Raw genomic sequence first — 20,291 nt, forward strand, 5'->3', positions numbered from 1 at the left:
TGTCTCAAGTGAGATCAGAACTCACAAATTGAATACAATACACATTTGTTACTAGACTAAGCTACACTTGTAAATGGTTGTTGATAATGATGAAATCTAATATAAAGATAATGATTTATTTCTTATTTCCAACCGTGTACCGTGTTCTTTCAGAATCTCCTCATCTAAATATTTTATGCAAAAGTAACGTGTTTAAAGTATCATGCTACAAGAAAATTAAATGTTATATCTTACAATACTAATAAACAAAAATAATGATGCCTAGGTGTCCTAATCACATTCATTCCTAGATTAATATTCCATACTAATCTTCTAATCCCTCTTCTTCTTAATCCATGCTATCCATGGGTCATTGGTGAAAATGGTTTGACCCATGAGTTACATCTCAAGATATAATGCATACATTAATGACTATTTACAATAATATAAAACTTAAAACATAATTTTGCTCAATGTATACATTACTTTTTATTATAGATGTCAAAACATGTTTTAACAATAAGGACTCATGAATTCAGTTTGAATTATACGAGACTTCTCACTTCATATATATAAATTTTTAATTATGCTATTTAATTTATATTTCCAATTAATGCGATTATTAATTTTGTATATTTAATTTAAAATTATAAACGTAGTCATTCTGAAAAAAAACTTTTAAGCATTGAAACAATTACCAGTTATACCTAAAGAAATTTGGAGTCCTGTAATTTAGATTTTTTCTAAAAAGTTATAAAACCGAATTCTTTGTTTTTTGAAAACTGAAAAATTTTGTTTTTTTTTTATTTCATAAACATTTATTACATAATCAATTTCAACAAAACAAATCTTATTTTACTCTACTAATAAAACAAAGTGTTGATGCTTAGATGTCAAGCCTACATTCACTCATAGCCTAATTTTTCATCATAATTCCTAATATCTCATCTCATTTTCCTAACTATCCATTAGTCAAAACCATTTTATCAATTGGGTTATAGAATCATTAGATGGATTTTATTAACTATTTAAAGGTGTATAAATGTCACGTTTATAATCACGATTCAAGAAGAATTGATGCTAAATATAATCAATTTATTAGGTTGGCTGTGGTTTTTCAACATTGCATAAAATATATATTTAGATGTGCATATATGTAATCTGATGACATTATACTATAGATTATTGTCTATATGCACATTGATCATCATCTTTTAAACATTGTTACACGAAAAATTACATTAAGTTCATGTTATCCACCATGTGTAGTACATATAATGAAACATGAAGAAGATACATTTTATAAGTCGTGAAACGTGAAAAAATTATAATTCATAAATTGTTTGCTTTGTCTAATACATTAATTTACATGGTAAATGAGACCTTAAAATGATGTTTACAAATTTGAAAAATACTTCTTTGTATACAAAATTTGTATCACATGTTGTGCTTAATGTGAAGACACCTTTTGGACATGCAATCCTATTACCCAATTGAGTTTGTCGCATTTCGGACTACAATTGTATCACATGTTTCGTTCTGATCTGACATAAGACAATCATCAGATACGTATGGATCATTTTTAAAAAATGATGACTTTAGTTCATTTCAAAACAATTTTAATAAAAACTAATATAGCCTTAAAGGCCTGTGTAGGCACTGCATTTATAGCAACTCGGTTTATCATTATCACTGAATCTTTTAGATTTATTATATAGGATGCTAAGCTACACGCAATTTCAATTATGAAAAATATTTTAAGAATCACAATTAAAATATCATACATGATCTTTTAATTTATTTTTACCTTTCATTTTGTTTATTTTTTTTAAATAACATAACTTATTTATTTTTATCATTTGATAAATCCCGTATAATGTACGGGTTCAAAAGCTAGTACATTATAATATAACCCCACACATACTTTGCTAATATATCATATATTATCTTTCTGGTAGTGGGTTTTAAATATTTATGTGAAAGTAGCGTATGTGGAAATTTTTTCATCTGTGACTAGCTTTTTGTGGCACTAGGACTAGGAAGTTTTGGTCTTGAGATAAAAAGTTGTGAAAGAAGGGCAAAAGTGTCGGCAACTGTTTTATGTATATGGAGCTAACATTATTATTTCAATACACTAAATTATTTTATTATACTAGAACAAAATGAACAAATCGAAATCCTTTAATGCGTTTTTTCATTAAATAAGTTTTGTACTTCTTACATTTACATATAAATAAATACTATTTACATATAATTATATAAATGTGTAGGCTATATGTATAAAAAACCATTAAACTTATCAAAATGCTGCTGCCTTTTTCTTTCTTTGCTTCATACGATTCCCACGCTAAAATTGATTTACTAATTACTTTTCTTTTTACACAAACATATAAGATCATATATCGTACCTGGGATACAGACGAGGCCTCTTAGGGGAGACTCTAAATTTGTTTTAAATGACCCGAGTTAAACATGAATTCTCATCCACAAACGTCAACGTTTAATTTGCTTGTTTTTATAGCAATATTACAAGAAGGCACGGCACGGCTGAAGTTCTTGTTAAAGCTTGTTTGAATCAGTTTATCTTTGTATTCACTTATAGTTTTTGTATACGGTATTATATTAGTATATTTCGCACGAATAATGAAAGTATCATTATCATTATTTTGTTAATTATTATTAATAAAACTGACACTTTTCTACAATTTTAATAAATAACGAGGTAGCACACCCGCGGCCGATTTGCGGTGACATTCACAACGCGAATTTGATTGGTATCAGTTATAGTTCGTTACGCCATCGGATTGACACGGCAATGACCACTGAAATACCGGAAAAGAATTAATATGAAAAGCATTATTATTATTTTTTTACCAGCAACTTCCTGTTACGTTCTGGTAGTGAATTCCACTTTGCAATAGAAGAAAAAAATTTTCTGCCACTTTTTTCTATAAATAGTTATTAATAATTCTCCGACAGATATATCCTCAGATTCCCATTTAATAAACACACACTATATGATCAGCTAGCAATGTCTATTCTTGTGTCTTTGCTGGTATACATATTAATATTCATGAGTGGTGGTGTGAGCTCCTGCATTGAGGTGGAGAGGCAAGCTCTACTCGATGTTAAAGCCAACCTAACTGACCCGAATGGAAATCTAGACGGTTGGGGGAGCAAAGGAGAAATAACGGATTGTTGCGAATGGTGGTTGGTCACGTGTGACGACCACACTGGTCATGTAATCAGCCTTTTGCTTTCTTCGCTAGGTTCAGGTAATATTAGTCCCTCATTGCAAGTGTTAAGTCAGCTACAAGATCTTTATCTAAGTTACAATGATTTTCAATCCAGTCCTTTACCCTCCTTTTTGGGTTCCTTGTCCAACTTACAACATTTGGATATTTCTGGTGCTAATTTGAGTGGACCTATTCCTCATCAACTTGGCAATCTCTACAACTTGCATGAACTTGATCTTAGCGATAATTCTTTGAACGGGTCTATTCCCTTTTCCTTTGTAGATCTGACTTCTCTTACCGACTTAGACCTCTCACGAAATCAATTAGGAGGTGTCATCCCAAAATCCTTTGGCAACTGTTCATCTTTAGCTTATCTGGATTTGTCACAAAATCAATTAGGAGGTGTCATTCCAAAATATTTTGGGAATTTTTCATCTTTAGTTTACCTAGATTTGTCACAAAACCTCCTTAATGGGTCAATGCCTGATAGTGTCGGTCAACTTTTAAATCTGGAAAAACTTGATGTTAGTCATAATTCTTTGAATGGAAGAATTCCTGACTTCAAAGGGTATCCTTCCCTCTCACATTTAGACTTGTCTAGTAATCAGTTTTCCGGTAATGTGCCAAACAGTTTGGGTCAGGTTTCAAAGCTTTCACTTCTTGATTTTTCGTCCAACTCCCTTGAAGGTGTTATCTCGGATATTCATTTTCTCAATCTCACACAACTAGATTATTTGGACTTGTCTTTCAATTCTTTAGCAGTCGACTTACGCTTACACGACAAAGTCCCTTTCCAATTATCAACAATAAAATTGCAATCCTGAAGGTTGGGACCTGGATTCCCATCGTGGATCAAAACTCAACATTTTTTTGTGCATATTGATATTTCAAATGCTGGAATATCAGATAGCGTCCCCGATTGGTTTTGGGACCTACCAAGTCAATTGAAGTTTCTGAGCCTCTCTTCAAATCAAATGAAAGGTATGCTTCCAAACATGGAGGTGTTATTTGATGGCTCTCCTGGAATAGATTTGAGTAACAACCATTTCGAAGGAAGGGTACCGATATTGCCTTCTAAACTGGCTGCATTAAATCTCTCGGGAAATAAGTTCTCAGGAACACTTTCATTCTTGTGTAACTTTGATACGGGTTTAACTTTTATTGACCTCTCCAACAACAAATTTTCAGGGCGCCTACCTGATTGTTGGATGAAATTTCAAGAAGAGCTAATCGTTCTAAGTTTTTCAAATAACAATCTGTCCAGCGAAATTCCTTCTTCGTTGGGAATCTTGTCTAACCTTGAGGCATTGTATTTGCGAAGAAATGCATTTGTGGGTGAATTGCCAATGACCTTGAAAAACTGCACAAGACTTAGGTTCGTAGATCTAGGGGAAAATAAGTTATCCGGTGTTATACCAGAATGGATAGGGGAAGAACTTTCAGAGTTATACGTTCTTGTTTTAGGATCCAATAGATTCTATGGGAGGTTACCTTCTCGGTTATGCTGGCTGCGTAATCTTCATGTCCTTGACCTGTCTAATAATGGGTTGTCAGACAGTGTTCCTAGGTGCTTTGATAACTTCACAGCAATGGCTAGAAAAAGTATTGGAGATTATATGATCACTAGCCATACTTATGTATCAACTATATCAGCTCCATGCAGAACGGTTATTGGAGTCTCGTGTACTCTTCCTATGAAGAGGCACAATTTTTAGACAATGCATGGGTTACATGGAAAGGAACCAGACGTTCTTTTGGAAGAAGTGGACTGCGTCTACTCAAGAGCATTGACCTTCAAGAAACAACTTGTCTGGAACACTACCACATGAAATCACTAGTCTTTTTGAATTGGTTTCATTAAATCTTTCTGTCAACAAACTGAATGGGGATGTCCCACAAGATATGGGTCGACTGAATTCTCTTGAATCTCTTGACTTGTCAAGTAATAATTTTTCAGGACGTATTCCGTGGAGTTTGTCACAACTGAATTTTCTAAGTTATCTTGACCTCTCAAATAATAATCTGTCAGGACAAATACCGGTTGGGTCTCAACTTCAACGCTTCAATTATACCTCCTATAGTGGTAATCCTCGGCTTTGTGGACCTCCGCTTACACCAAGCTGTAGGGTTTCACCTGTTGTTGAAAAGAAAGATGTTGAAGAAGATGAAGACGGCTTTTGGAAATCGTATTACACGGGTATGGGTGTTGGATTTGCGGTTGGATTTTTGGGAATTTGTGGTGCTTTAGTTTTAAACCTCCGTTGCAGATATTTCTTTTTCGTTTTGTTGAGTCACATCAAGGATTGGATATATGAACTGTGGTTGTGCATTTTGGCAAACTTGAAAGAAAGTTTCGAAGGTGAGCATTTTACAAACGTTGTGAAGAATCTTATCGCTCCCGTAATCAACTCAGTTCAAAATATCAAGAAATGAGGATGTATTATTGGTATAAAGTAGATTAAGAGTGTTACATTTGTAGTTCACCAATTATAAATATAAAAATAATATAAGTGAGCTTAATTACAATCTGTTAGGTGTAGGTTCAAGTAAGCATGGAACAAACAACATGTTAACCACCCGACCGACGAATTTATAACAAGGTTTGGAACTACCTTAAATACCCGAGTGAATGTTTCTGAAAATGTTCAGTTTATAAATTAAATGTTTTTTAAACAAACCTAACGTTTTTTTTTAAATAAAATATGTTATGTAAAAGCAATTAAAGAAAATGAGAAATCATTAAAAATATATAAAAAGAACTTTAAAAAGTATGTATAATTAATGTATAACTAATAGTAGAGAGAGAAAAAAACTAAGAATACATAAGAAAATAACATGTGTCCAGGGAAAACTTTTAATTATTATATGGTATACGTAGATTTTTAACAGCTAGTATCTTTTTTACTCCTATTATACTCTATGTTTCAAGTAAAACTAGAACCCACAACCTTTTGGTTGAATACAATACACATTTGTTACTAGGCCAAGCTACGCCTATAAAATGGTTATTGATTTATTGATGAAATCTAATATAAAGATATTGATTATTTCTTATTTCCAACCGCGTAGCGTGTTCTTCCGGAATCTCCTCGTCTATATATTTTATGCACAAAGTAACGTGTTTAAAGTATCATGATGCAAGAAAACTAAACGTTATATAATATATCATATCACATACTTTGTTATTATATCATACATTCTCTTTCTGGTCGTGGGTTTCAACTTTCAAATATTTTATGTGAAAGTAGCGTGTGGAAAATTTTCTCATCTGAGACTAGCTTTTTGTGGCTCTAGGACTAGGAAGTTTTTGTCACGAGATTAAAAAAATAAGAAAAATAGGCAAAAGTGCCGGCAACTGTTTTATGTATACGGGGCTAAGATTATTATTTCCAAGACACTAAATTATTTATTATACTAGAACAAAATGAACAAAGCGAAATCCTTTAATGCGTTTTTTCATTAAATAGTTTATACTTTAAAGTTTCGTACTTCTTACATTTACATATAAAAAAAATAATATTTACATATAATTATACAGGTAAAAGTTAGCGTACAAATGAAATTAATATACTAATTGTGATAATCAAATAGAGTCTTTATGTAACTACATCATAGAGTAATTAATTACTCTATGATGTAATTACATAATTACTCTACTTGTATATGTAATTACTCTATTTGATCATCACAATTAGCATGATAATTTTATTTGTATTTGATCCAAACCCTAATTATATAAATGTGTATGCTATATGTATAAAAAATCATTAAACTTATCAAAAAACTACTGCCTTTTTTATTTCTTTGCTTCATACGATTCCCATGCTAAAATTGATTTACTTACTTTTCTTTTTACACAAACAGATAAGATCACATATATGTTTTGGTTGTTGCACTCTGGGATACAGACGAGCCCTCTTAGAGGAGACTCTAAATTTGTTTTAAATAACCCGCGCTAAACATGAATCCTCATCCACACACATCATGATTTCTCAATATGATTTTTATATACATTTTTGCAGGATTGACACGGCAATGACTCTAACTCTCTAAGTAGCAGAAAAATAAAATATTCTGAAAATTAGCAACTTCCGGTTTACCTTCTGGTAGCTAGTGAATTCCACTTTGCAATAGAAGAATGAATTTTTTTTTCTCTGCCACGTAGGACTGGTTATATTTATAAATAACTATTAGTCATTCTCTACGATCAGCAATGTCTATTCTTGTGTCTTTGCTGTTATGCACATTATTAATATTTATGAGTGGTGGTCTGGGCTTCAGCATAAACTCATGCATTGAGAAGGAGAGGCAAGCTCTACTCGATGTTAAAGCCAGCCTAACTGACCCAAATGGAATTCTAGATGATTGGGGGAGCCAAGACGAAAAAATGGATTGTTGCAAATGGACGGGCGTCATTTGTGACAGCTTCAGCGGTCATGTAATTGAACTTGATATTGATCCTACCAAGTATTTTTACAGTTTGAAAGGTATAATTAGTCCCTCATTACAAGTGTTAAATCGGCTAAAACATCTTGATCTGAGTAATATTGATTTTCAATCCAGTCCTTTACCCAACTTTTTGGGTTCGTTGTCGAACTTAAAATATTTGGAAATTTCTAGTGCTAATCTGAGTGGTCCTATTCCTCATCAACTTGGCAATCTCTCCAACTTGCTTGATCTTGATCTTAGCAATAATTTTTTGTGGGGGTCTATTCCCTTTTCCTTAGAATATATGACATCTCTTACCTTTTTAAACCTCGCGCAAAATCAATTAGGAGGTGTCATTCCAATATCCTTTGGGAATTCTTCATCTTTAGAGCATCTGAATTTGTCACAAAACCAACTAGGAGGTGTCATTCCGAAAGCATTCGGGAACTGTTCATCTTTAGCTTTTCTGGATTTGTCACAAAACCAACTAGTTGGTGTCATCCCAAAATCAGTTGGGAAATGTTCATCTTTAACTTATCTGGATTTGTCACAAAACCTCCTTAGTGGGTCATTCCCCAGCTTTGTCGGATGTTCCTCCTTAAGTCACATGTACCTTGATGATAATTCTTTGAACGGAAGCATGCCTGATTTGACGCGATGTACATCCTTAATTACCTTAGACCTTTCTACTAATTTGTTAAGCAGAACCATATCAAACAGTGTGCTCCAGCTTTCAAATCTGGAAAATCTCTTAGTTAGTCACAAATCTTTAAATGGAAGTCTACCTAACTTCATAGGATGTCCCTCCCTTTTGATTTTATTCATGTCTGGTAATAAGTTTTTTGGTAATGTACCAAATAACTTTCAAATCTTAGATTTCTTGATTTTTCATCCAACTGTCTTGAAGGTGTCATCTCTGAAGTTCATTTACTAAATCTAACCCAACTAGTGTATTTGGACTTGTCACTCAATTCTGTAGCATTAGACTTAAGATTCCATGGAAAAAACCCTTTCCAGTTATCTATTATAAAACTGCAATCCTGCAAGCTGGGACCTAAATTCCCAATGTGGATTAAAACTCAAAAGAATATATGGCATCTCGATATGTCAAACGCTGGAATATCAGATGACATACCTGCGTGGTTTTTTGGTCTTTCAAGTGGGTTGAATTTTTGAACCTCTCTTCAAATGAAATAAAAGGTATCCTGCCAGACATGAGCAATACTGGGTCAAGCAGATCAAAGTATAATCAATGTCCCGGAATGGATTTGAGTTACAACCATTTTGAAGGACATGTACCGTTATTGCCTCCTAGATTGGCCGCATTAAACCTCGCTGGAAACAGGTTCTCCGGAACACTTTCTTTCTTGTGTGAGATTGAAGAGTTTTATTTATATTTGTTTGCCTTCATGTTATAGTATGAGAAGAGACTCAAATAGTTTAATATTTCTTCGTAAGTACTGAACGCTTTGTTCTTCTGTATGACAACTGGCTGAAAATTATGTCTCTAATTTGCTTAAACTATTTGTAAAAATGAGTGTTAGAAAATGATAAAGGGCGATTGAGATACTCTAATATCGACTTCAGGTCATGTGTAATGGACGCTTTGAGAGGGGAGAAAAAGCCCCATAGCGCCAAGAACACCGCCCCCGGGACGCTATATATGAGGGCTTTTGGGGCTTTGGGCGTTTTGGTGAAAGCGCCAGGTGAGGGGAGAGCTTACCCAATCATGATTTTTTTCTTCATATTTATATTAAAAAAATAGAAAAAAAAGTAAAAAGAAGTAATATTTGTGTAATGGTTGTGACTTTATACCACTACACCATTTTTCGCATAAAGCCCTTTTTTGACGTACGTCACGTGTCGCATAACGCTCTTAGGTGTGGTTTTACCACTACACATGGTCTTAGATTGATTATTAAAAAACGACTTGGCTTTGAGTTAGCTAGCCAAATGTATTAAAGAGGGTTAGGTGATGGTCTAAGTCACTCATTAATTCATATGAAAACGTGAAGAAACCTAACTCATCCATTAGTTCATTTAATTGCCTAACAAGACTTGCATTAAGTTTATTTCTAAAAGTCAAATGATGTGAAGGCAACCAATAATTTGCTTTATTTTCGTCGCAGACTGTGCTATGTGTAAGATTGAGGTGTTAATTACTAGAAACAAAAGGAACGAGAGTGATGACCAAGAAAAATCATATTTGCATATTAGGGCTACAAACTGCGTTCGACAGGACGACAACTTTCATTTGAAACAAAAGGAACAAATGGATTTTTTTAAGGTTTTGCTTAAAATTTTTAAATTAATTTAAATATGTATACAAATTAATTAACAAAAAAGCGCCGAGCTTGAGCTTGAATTTGTGAAAGACTCAAGCCGAGCTCGAGCTCATGTAAGTCAAAACGAGAAGACGTCAAGCCTAGTCAAGCTTGGGCTTGACTTATTGGCTCATTTACAACATCCCAAAATGATACCTAAACAGCTAAACTGAAGTCAGTATGAAAATAAACATATAATCAAAACCCAGTTTTTTCTCAAAAGCTAATATCAATCATGTGGTTGTACATTACGCATTCCGTGTTGTATTCAAGGTTAAGATAATCTTTTTTAACAGTAGTCGATCGAAACATATCCTACCCAAAAATTAATAATGGGTGTTTAAAAAGAGTGACTTGTTTTAGAAATCATCGAGATCAAACTTTAATAAGTTGAAGCGATTGGGTTTTAACTCAAACATCATCAAGCTGAAGCGATTATCATATTCATTGGTGTGTAATTGTCCAAGTTTCTTTTACACCATCTCGTTTTAGTTCTTCACATGTTAACAAACCAGATTAGGCCGAAACCCAAAAAAGTTGCCCCAAAAGATGGTTAACTGAACATAACAAATGGCAAACTGCTTAAAATACCAAAACCAAACTGTTAACAAAATCCTATAACCAAAATTTACGGTCTTGGTTAGTTAGGACCAAAAACCGACCCATACCAACCCATACGTACACTTGTTAAAATTGTTGTGCCTCTTATCAAATTATTTATCTTTTATTTAAGTTGTTACACTTCATTTGAAGTCCTATGTTACGGTGATTGTTTATCTTAAGAGAGGATGTCAAACACAAAACTTGGTCAGATCAATTAGTAGGTTGACTTAACAATTTTTATGTTTAGCTGTAGTTTGTTACATGTCTGTTATTTGTACGCTTTTATTGTTGTTTATTTTTAAATGCTAATAATTTTTTACTCTTATTATACTCGATGTCTCAAGTGACTAAGTGAGACTATAACCTACAACCTTTTGGTTGAATACAATACACATTTGTAACTATACTAAGCTACGTACGCTTGTAAATGGTTGTTGATTTAATGATGAAATCTAATATAAAGATAATGATTTATTTCTTATTTCCAACTGCGTACCGTGTTCTTCCAGAATCTCCTCGTCTAAATATTTTATGCAAAAGTAACGTGTTTAAAGTATCATGCTGCAAGAAAATTAAACGTTTGTCTTATAAATTATTATATATCATATCACATACTTTGTTAATATATCATATATTCTCTTTCTGGTAGTGGGTTTCAAATATTTTATGTGAAAATAGCGTGTGGAAAATTCACTACTACAAAAACAGCAATAAGATGCGGTGATTTTGACCAAAAGGTGCAGTTTTAGGACCGCACCAAATAGCATCGAATCTTTAGATATAGGAACCGCACCTTTTAAAAAACCGCATCATCTAACATGTATAGTCATAGCCGCATCTTTTACATTCTAAACTGAATAACCAAACCGCATCTTTTAACATATGAACTAAACTGAATAACCAAACCGCATCTTTTAACCAAACCGCATCTTTTAGCTTAAATTCTTTTTTTTAATTAGATGGAAACAATATATATACAAAACCAAATGATATATATATATATATATAGCTGCAAATCTTCAAATATACATCTACATACACATATATACAGTATTTTATAGATGCAAAACCAAATAATATATTTAAAAAAATGTTTCAAAATATCCAAAATTCATGTTTCAAAGCACCACAAATGCAATCCGCATACAAAAATCATGTTTCAAATATTCAATTCACAAACTCTAACTTTCATCCTTGCAACCCAAGAGACACTGACTTCAATCTTCATACTTGCAATGCAATCCGAATCCAAAGTCTTCATACTTGCCTAACAAAACATATCCATAGTCTTCATATATGCATTTACACTAACACAATCATATATATTTTATACCACATGTGACACGTATATATACATATAACACCAGACCTAGGTGTTTATTCGATAAAACAAAATAACTAATCAGTTTAGCTTAAGGCAGTTTACGCATCAACCATCCAATGCAAGTTGGAACTTAACCCTATAGTTGCATGCATTTGTCCACCGGAAACTAAAGTCAAAAATGATAATAAAGTTATCTAAAATATAAATATTCAGTTCACGACAAAGGGCAATTTCGCCATTAAAAAACCAGTGCCGTTTAAAACCCGAACAACACAAGTCAAAAGTTAATCAAACTCAAACTCTACTGCATACTAATATTTAAGCGAGTTTGTACTTGACACGTTAAATATAAATGAACATAAAATAGTAGAATTTGGGATAACCTTAAGACGCTTTAGAGAGTTCATGCCCGGCCCTCAAACAATCAAACTCCAAACACCTTAGTAATCCAATGAGCCATTAATTCTACGACCATAAACTCGATGTTCTTATAAGAAGTAATCTCTTTTGTATTCCACAACTGAAATAAATAAACAAGTTATCTAAGTGTATACAGATAAATAGAAAAGTTAATATTTTAAATATGTAAAACACTTACCTTTTCAATAAAATCATGTTGAATGGTCTCAACAAACTCCCGCATATGTTTAATAACCATAAAACCACATTCTTATGCTTCTTTTTGTCGTTGCACTGCAATTATAGTTCACAATTAATTATTTTAAACACTTGAAAATTAATAAGTTGATAAAAGAGTAGAGAACATACATTCACCACTACCCAAGTAAATTTTCTCCCGAAAGCATTATCAATGAAACCCGATATGGTGTAACTCTCCTTACGTTTTCCCCTTTTTAAAGAATCAACAATAAAGGCGGTTGAGATGCCCGGTTCAAATACAATATAACAAGTAAATTAGTTTGAACAGTTCATGATATATATATATATATATATATGAAAACAAACACATATAGTTATTACCTAAAATCTGGGATATGGTCCTTGATCGTCCCCCATGCTTGGGTCCAATAACTCGAACTCGCGGGTCTTCCGTATTTTCAGAATAGCTCTCATCCGCTATCATACTTTTCTCCACTCGTTTCTAGAAAAAATATATGCTAAAACATTCGACTATAGTAATTACAAATCAAACTAAATTCATGTTTCATATAATTATATAACATAATCATTTACCAAAGTACCGGCCTTCTCAATTGCAACATCAACAAGTGAATACAAGTTGGTCTCTTTGTTTTTTTTGCGTGACCCATTATAAACAACTTTGAACGTTCGTTTAGTATTCCTTTAAGTATTGGGTAGCTTGATTCAAGTTGAGGCCATAAAGTTTTCATCTTCCTTCTCATACCACTCCATCCATCGCGTCCTACATGAAGGTTGTGTTTTTTCTTGCAATTGCTAGCTTTAGCTTTCTCTCTTGTTTCCTTCACACAATCAATAAACTGGTATTAACTCAAAAATAATACTACTAACAATAATAAATAACTCAAACAAACCTGATATTCCTCGCTTGTCCTTTGTTTATAGAACTCCTCTCAGTCCTCAATTTCAACAAATTTATATACTTTATAAGCTTCCTCTGTATCGGGCGTTGCGTTGTATATATAGTCTCTAGCAAGCCAATGTCTAAAGTTAGTGCCAAGTCTTGTAGCCCACCTCCTCATATATGCTTTCGGGGCATCGGTATCGATTATCCAATATTTCTAAAATTTAAATAACAGCAAGTTAAAAGTATTTATTAATTTATAGGTATTCTATATTTCTTAGAAGTTAAAATATAATTCGTAACTTTACTTCTTCTTGTTTGTTATGTTCTTATCCACCTAAACCAACATTGTTTTTATTGGTTCCTATTCTTAATTTTTATTTGATAACTACTTCCCGGAAGAACAAATTCTTATATATTGGGCGATGATGGACTAAGGTATGTTTATTAGGTATGATAAATAAATGGCATATTAACAAAATAGTAGTTTCTTATTAAATCTACCCGGATGAGTGCCCTATTTTATACATTTGATTAAAGTAAAAGAGAATAGACAGATTAAAAAAGATATTTACTTGAATACAGTAGAAGTTTTGATAATATTCAAGAGCAATATATGAACTTACTCTGTGATGTGTGTTGGAGGACGATCAACTACGGTGACGGAGGACGACGGGTGAAGGCTACAGGTGCGGAGGAAGGCTGGTGAAGTCGGAGGACAGCGGGTAAGGGCTGATGACGGCCGGTGAGTGCTGAGTACGGCCGGAGACGGTGAAGGACTGCTGGAGACGATGGAGGACGGCCGGAGATGGTGGAGGCTGGCTAGGGTTACTTGGCTCTAACTTCTATATTTTGGGTGTGTGATAATTATTTTAAGTTAAATGAAGTAATTATATTTTGGGTGGGAAAGTGAAATTTTTTTGGAGGGAATGGGTAAAAACTTTTGGGAGGGAAATAGGTAAAAAATAATTTATGGTGTAAACGAGCTTAGCTCGTCTGATATTACTGAAGCTTGAACTTTGGCTCGAATAGAAAGTTCAAAGATTGAGCTTGGCTTAAATAAGTTGGAGGAGTTAATTAGTTTGATACAAGCTTGACTGAAGTTCATTTTCAATTGAAGTCAATAATATTTAAACATAGAATTAATAAACTCACTACGGTTTAAATGAAATAATACAAACAATCGACAATGTCTCATTAACACGCATAATCAAACACGCCATTTTTCATCTTCATCATTCTTGTTTATTCTGCATAAAAAATTAATAAACTGGTTGTTATACTAAAAAATAAGAATAAATTATATTAATAAATTGATTATATCAAACATTCATCAATGTAAACCCCATTGATGTCATCACGTAAGTTTGTGGTGTGCACAAAGTTGTTGCAATTAACCGGTTCGATATCGACCGAAAATGGTGGAAGATCATCAAAGTGGTCGTATTCATCCTCGTTAACGACATTATTAACACCAAGAATGCGTCGTTTACCTTGCAGTAACAATGTGGTATCTTGGTTTGCTCGGGTCCTTGACATAGAAAACTTGTGACACATGTCTTGCCATAACGAATGTTTCAGATTTATAGCCATGAGGTGTTATTACCGTAACTCCACTATTCTGCACTGCACTTTTTTTTTCTTGATCACTGGTGTAAAATGTATAACCGTTAATGTCGTACCCTTGATAAGTATCAACTATAAAATCTGGACCTTGCCCTAACCTTTTTACGGTTTCATCAACGTCAGTTTCTTTTACCTTCCTTTTCATCCACTTTGATAACTCTTTGTTTTGAGTTTCTATGTACCATATAGCATCCTTACCCGGGTGTGTCAACCGTAACATTTGCATGTGTTCATTAACATATGGAGCAAGACATGTCATGTGTTTCAGGTACACTAAATGTGCATCATGTAAATCTTCGTGACCTGGCGAGAATGTTTTGAAACCTACTCCAGCATGACCATCAAGTCGTCCTGAGTGACGAGTTTTAGGAATACCAACACTGTCAAAACCCTCCACATAGCCTGTGGAAAAAAAAATAAGTTATTATATATATTGTAATTTAACACTATTACATGTAATTTAGTATTGATAGCATTACATTGGCAGAACCCAATCACCTCTTCATAAGTATACCCTTCAATAATATTGCCCTCTGGTCGATGGTGATTTCTTACATAACCTTATAAGACACTCATATATCTTTCAAAAGGGTACATGTAGCGTAGGAACGCAAGACCACAAGCCTTAATCACTTGTACGATATGAGATATTAAGTGAACCATTATATCAAAAAAATGATTGTGAAAAATACATCTGTAGTTCACAAAGGGTAACAGTTTTTTATCTTCCTGTTTAAATTATATTAGAAAATGTTTTTCTATTAACTCCTCTCCTTTTTTGGATAAGTACTATGTGTCTATGTTAACTTATATATATAAATATAAAAATATATATATATAAGTTTAATCCGTGAAACCAAACCAGAACCAAACCGTCGGTATCGGTTCGGTTCGGTTTGGTTATAAATTTTAACGGTTCGGTTTCGGTTTTTAATAATAAAAACCCTAACTAATGGTTTGGTTTACGGCTTGACCTAAAACCCGGCTAAACCAGACCGTGAACACCCCTAATACAAATAACAAAATATATGCACATACTTATAAACAAATCAACAATGGATGCAATAAAATTAAAATTTTCCGTACCTTAATTAAGTTTCTTGGTATTTGAATGATATATCTTGATCACTAGACAAATCGAACTATATATCTGCATACATCAAAATATATTTAATAATACGTAAAAATATAAGTTAAATTACATATTTATAAAAATAAATGATGCGTAAAAATTGTTATGTACCGGGTTATGGATATAACAAAAGTTAGAATAAACTGGTATAAATGGATGCATGACCTTTTTATGTATTAACTAACACAAAGTTTATTTTATTTAGTCACAGTGATGTATTATTGAAGCAAGAAAATACACTAGCATAAAGCTAGAAACAAGATCAATAAAAGATACAACACAACTACTGCTTAAAGACAATTAAATTTACCCTAATAATTTCATTCTAAACAATTATTCTTTTACTTACTTTTCATCTACAAGAATCGCAACTATTTTTATAGTTTTATGTGTTTAAAACTAATAATATATTAGAAGAAAATTGGCCTTTTGATGTTACGTACCAATTGAAGCATGTTGGTTAAGTTCCATTGGAAGAAAAAAAGGAGACAAATTAGAATATATAAGATATTATTTTGAAAATATAAAAGATTAGTTTGAAAGTTGAAATTATATCCATTTGGATTGGTTAATCTCCATGTGAACCCCACCTCTTTTATTATCCACTATCAAAAGGTGCGGTTGATGTATGATCACATCTTTGTATCTTTGTGAACCGTACCTTATGTGCTAATTTAATTTAAAAACCCTTTTTATGTCAAAAGGTGCGGTTGAATGGCTGAATCGCATCTTTTGCGTTTTGCCTATCATATCTTATGCCTGTTTTTGTAGTAGTGATTTTTCATCTGTGACTAGCTTTTGTGGCACTAGGACTAGGAAGTTTTGGTCTTGAGATAAAAAATTATGAAAGAAAGGCAAAAGTGTCGGCAACTTATTTATGTATATGGGGCTAAGATAATATTTCAAGACACTAAATTATTTTATTATACTAGAGCAAAATGAACAAAGCGAAATCCTTTAATGCGTTTTTTCATTAAGTAGTTTATAAAGTTTTGTACTTCTTACATTTACATATAATTAAATAAATACTATTTACATATAACTAGTAGATTATCTGGTTGCGCCAGGACTGATCAGATATGCTTATATACCTCTCACGTTACCCTTAAATCCTAAGACGCAAGCATTAAAACAAACATAATATTTAAAACGACGTTTATTTGGACATAAAAACCTGAAAGTTGGTAAACCCAAGCATCATCGGTATTTGGCGTTGTGGCGGTGAGTCGACACGAATTTGGTCAATTTTAGTTACATTTATTACGGTACATTATAAACAATGTTGGCAAAACCTAAGCGTTAAACCCCCCCCCCCCCACAAAAAAAGTTCGACAAATTAACGTATAGAAAATATAATGTCTAAAATGATGTTTATTTGGTCGAAAAAACCTGGACGTTAGTAAAATTCGAGTGTTGTCTGTCCCAACGTTACGGCGGTGAGTCGACATCAATTTGGTCGGTTTCGGTTACGTTCCTATGGTCCCGGAATTACTAAAACAAAAATGTCCGGAAGATCCAGTCGTTGGTGAATCCCGTGTGTTGTCTGTTCCAAGCGTTGTATTGGTGATCAACGCGAATAACCATTAAATCATCAAACTTAAAACAACAACCAAAAAACAAAAAGGAAAAAACAAAAAATATATATATATAATACTTGACCCAATCAGGCGCCGTCAAACGGACCAACATAGTCTAGCGACGCCAAATTTTTCTTTTATTATATATAATAATTATATAAATGTGTATGCTATATGTATAAAAAAACATTAAACTTCTTAAAATGCTACTGCCTTTTTTCTTTCTTTGCTTCATACGATTCCCACGCTAAAATTGATTTACTTACTTTTCTTTTTACACAAACAGATAAGACCATATATATGTTTTGGTTGTTGTACCTTGGGATACAGACGAGCTCTTTTAGGGGAGACTCTAAATTTGTTTTAAATGACCCGAGTTAAACATGAATTCTCATCCACACACGTCAACACTTAATTTGCTTGTTTTTATAGCAATATTACAAGAAGGCAAGGCACAACTAAAGTTCTTGTCGAAGCTTGGTTTGAATCTATTTATCTTTGAATTCACTTAGTTTTTGTATACGGTATTATATTAGTATATTTCACACAAATAATGAAAGTATCATTATCATTATTTTGGTAATTATTATTAATTAATAAAACTGACACACTTTTCTACAATCTTAATACATAACGAGGAAACACACCTGCGGCCGCATTGCGGCAACGTCACAACGTGAATTTGATTGGTATCGGTTATAGGTTCATTAGACCATCGAATTTACACAACAATGACCACTGAAGTACCGGAACAGAATTAGTCTGAAAAGCAATATATGTTTTGGTTGTTGTACCCTCGGATACAGACGAGCCCTCTTAGGGGATACTCTAAATTTGTTTTGTCACAATTGAATTTTCTAAGTTATCTTGACCTCTCAAATAATAATCCGTCCGGTGAAATACCGGTTGGGTCTCAACTTCAACGCTTCAATTATACCTCCTACAGTGGTAATCCTCGGCTTTCTGGACCTCCGCTTACACCAAGTTGTAAACCTGTTGTTGAAAAGAAAGATGTTGAAGAAGATGAAGACGACTTTTGGAAATCATATTACACAGGTATGGGTGTTGGATTTGCGGTTGGATTTTTGGGAATTTGTGGAGCTTTAGTTTTAAACCTCCGTTGCAGATATTTCTTTTTCGTTTCGTTGAGTCACATCAAGGATTGGATATATGTAATTGTGGTTGTGCATTTTGGCAAACTTGAAAGAAAGTTTCGAAGGTGAGCAATTTACAAAACCAGGCAACGTTGTGAAGAATCTTATCGCTCCCATAATCAACTCAGTTCAAAATATCAAGAAATAAAGATGTATTATTGGTGTAAAGTAGATTAAGACCGTTACATTTGTAGTTCACCAATTATAAATATAAAAATAATATAAGTGAACTTAATTACAGTTTGTTAGGTGTAGGTTCAAGTAAACATGGTACAAACAACATGTTAACCACCCGACCGACGAATTTATAACAACTTTAAGTACCTTAAATACCCGAGTGTATGTTTATGATACGGGATGTCAACCATCCATCCATATTGATTTGACGCCCCATGCCTTATTCACTTACGAATACTATCAAGGAAGAAACCCACCACTGTGGAAAAAACCCTCCTTAGACTAGATTTCGAATATGAGACCACAACATCTCAAATCTTAACCATCATCCCTATATCATTTGATCAAAAGACCACTTACCAATGAAACTTTTTTTTTTCTAAACGGCTAAACCCAAAGAAGGGTTAGAACTTAGAAGACTCTGTGTCTTCCCTTTCCTAAGTAAGTTTACGAAACGAAAAGGGTTATGAACTTGGCCCACACATGTGTAATGTTTCTAGCTTTAATTTTAATATATAAATATATAATTTTTGTATGTATGCATATTTGCATAATTGTTGTATGTATGCATAATTATGTGTGAATATGAATACGTACCTTGTCTATCATGTTTTTGGTTTTTGTAATAGTTAACTGTTTTCACTTTGCACTTGAATAATTTTTTATTCTTGTTTTTTCACAATTTTAAGAGTAAGGTTTCTATCGGAAATTGCATTCTCATACCTGATTTACAAAACATTGTTTTGTTTACTGTGTGTTTATATTGTAAGTTATGATCTGTATGTAAGTATGTTGAAGATAAAGTTAATCATGTTAACTTATTTGCAAAATGGAGTACTCTATGAGCCGATAAAAAAGAATATAGAAATAAAAAAATATTTTTGGGTATGGCTTGTGTTCGAGTAATTGAACTAGATATCACCAAAAACCATATATGTATCCAAGCTCACAAATTTTCTTATTAACCTCACGGCGGTCTCATGCCCGTCCGGAATGCTTTGGGTTTTGAGTTTTCCATCATATATATTCAAGTGTTTCTGTCACCATATCTAAAATAAATGATTTTGATCTTCGATGCATGCCGTTCAAAATCATTACTTTTTGTTCGTGATTATGGTATATACAATAAAAAATAGAAATAAAATTTTTTTTGGGTATGGCTTGTGTTCGAGTAATTGAACCAGATGTCACCTAAAACCATATATGTATCCAAGCTCACAAATTTCT

At 33.0% G+C, this 20,291-nt stretch overlaps 1 long non-coding RNA gene and 1 pseudogene across 4 annotated transcripts; one reads left to right on the forward strand and one right to left on the reverse strand.

Annotated features, from left to right (window-relative positions):
- The first annotated feature begins 3,010 nt into the window (after positions 1-3,010).
- LOC143611895 (receptor-like protein EIX1) lies at positions 3,011-5,578 on the forward strand (annotated as a pseudogene).
- A 6,703-nt stretch (positions 5,579-12,281) lies between these two features.
- On the reverse strand, positions 12,282-14,474 carry LOC143611887 (uncharacterized). 4 transcript variants are annotated; one of them, XR_013149857.1, is made up of 7 exons: positions 14,025-14,474; positions 13,409-13,615; positions 13,089-13,336; positions 12,876-12,996; positions 12,663-12,744; positions 12,493-12,587; positions 12,282-12,414 (listed from the first exon to the last, which is right to left on the reverse strand). It is a non-coding gene; the product is annotated as an uncharacterized LOC143611887 (long non-coding RNA). The 4 variants fall into 4 exon arrangements; XR_013149858.1 differs by having other exon boundaries at positions 13,089-13,523; XR_013149859.1 differs by having other exon boundaries at positions 12,669-12,744; positions 13,089-13,615.
- Positions 14,475-20,291: the final 5,817 nt, after the last annotated feature.

The sequence above is a fragment of the Bidens hawaiensis genome, unplaced genomic scaffold (genome assembly GCF_021521415.1).
Source record: "Bidens hawaiensis isolate Kalapana, Puna unplaced genomic scaffold, B.hawaiensis_p1.1 tig00032467_1, whole genome shotgun sequence".
NCBI classification, from domain to species: Eukaryota; Viridiplantae; Streptophyta; class Magnoliopsida; order Asterales; family Asteraceae; genus Bidens; species Bidens hawaiensis.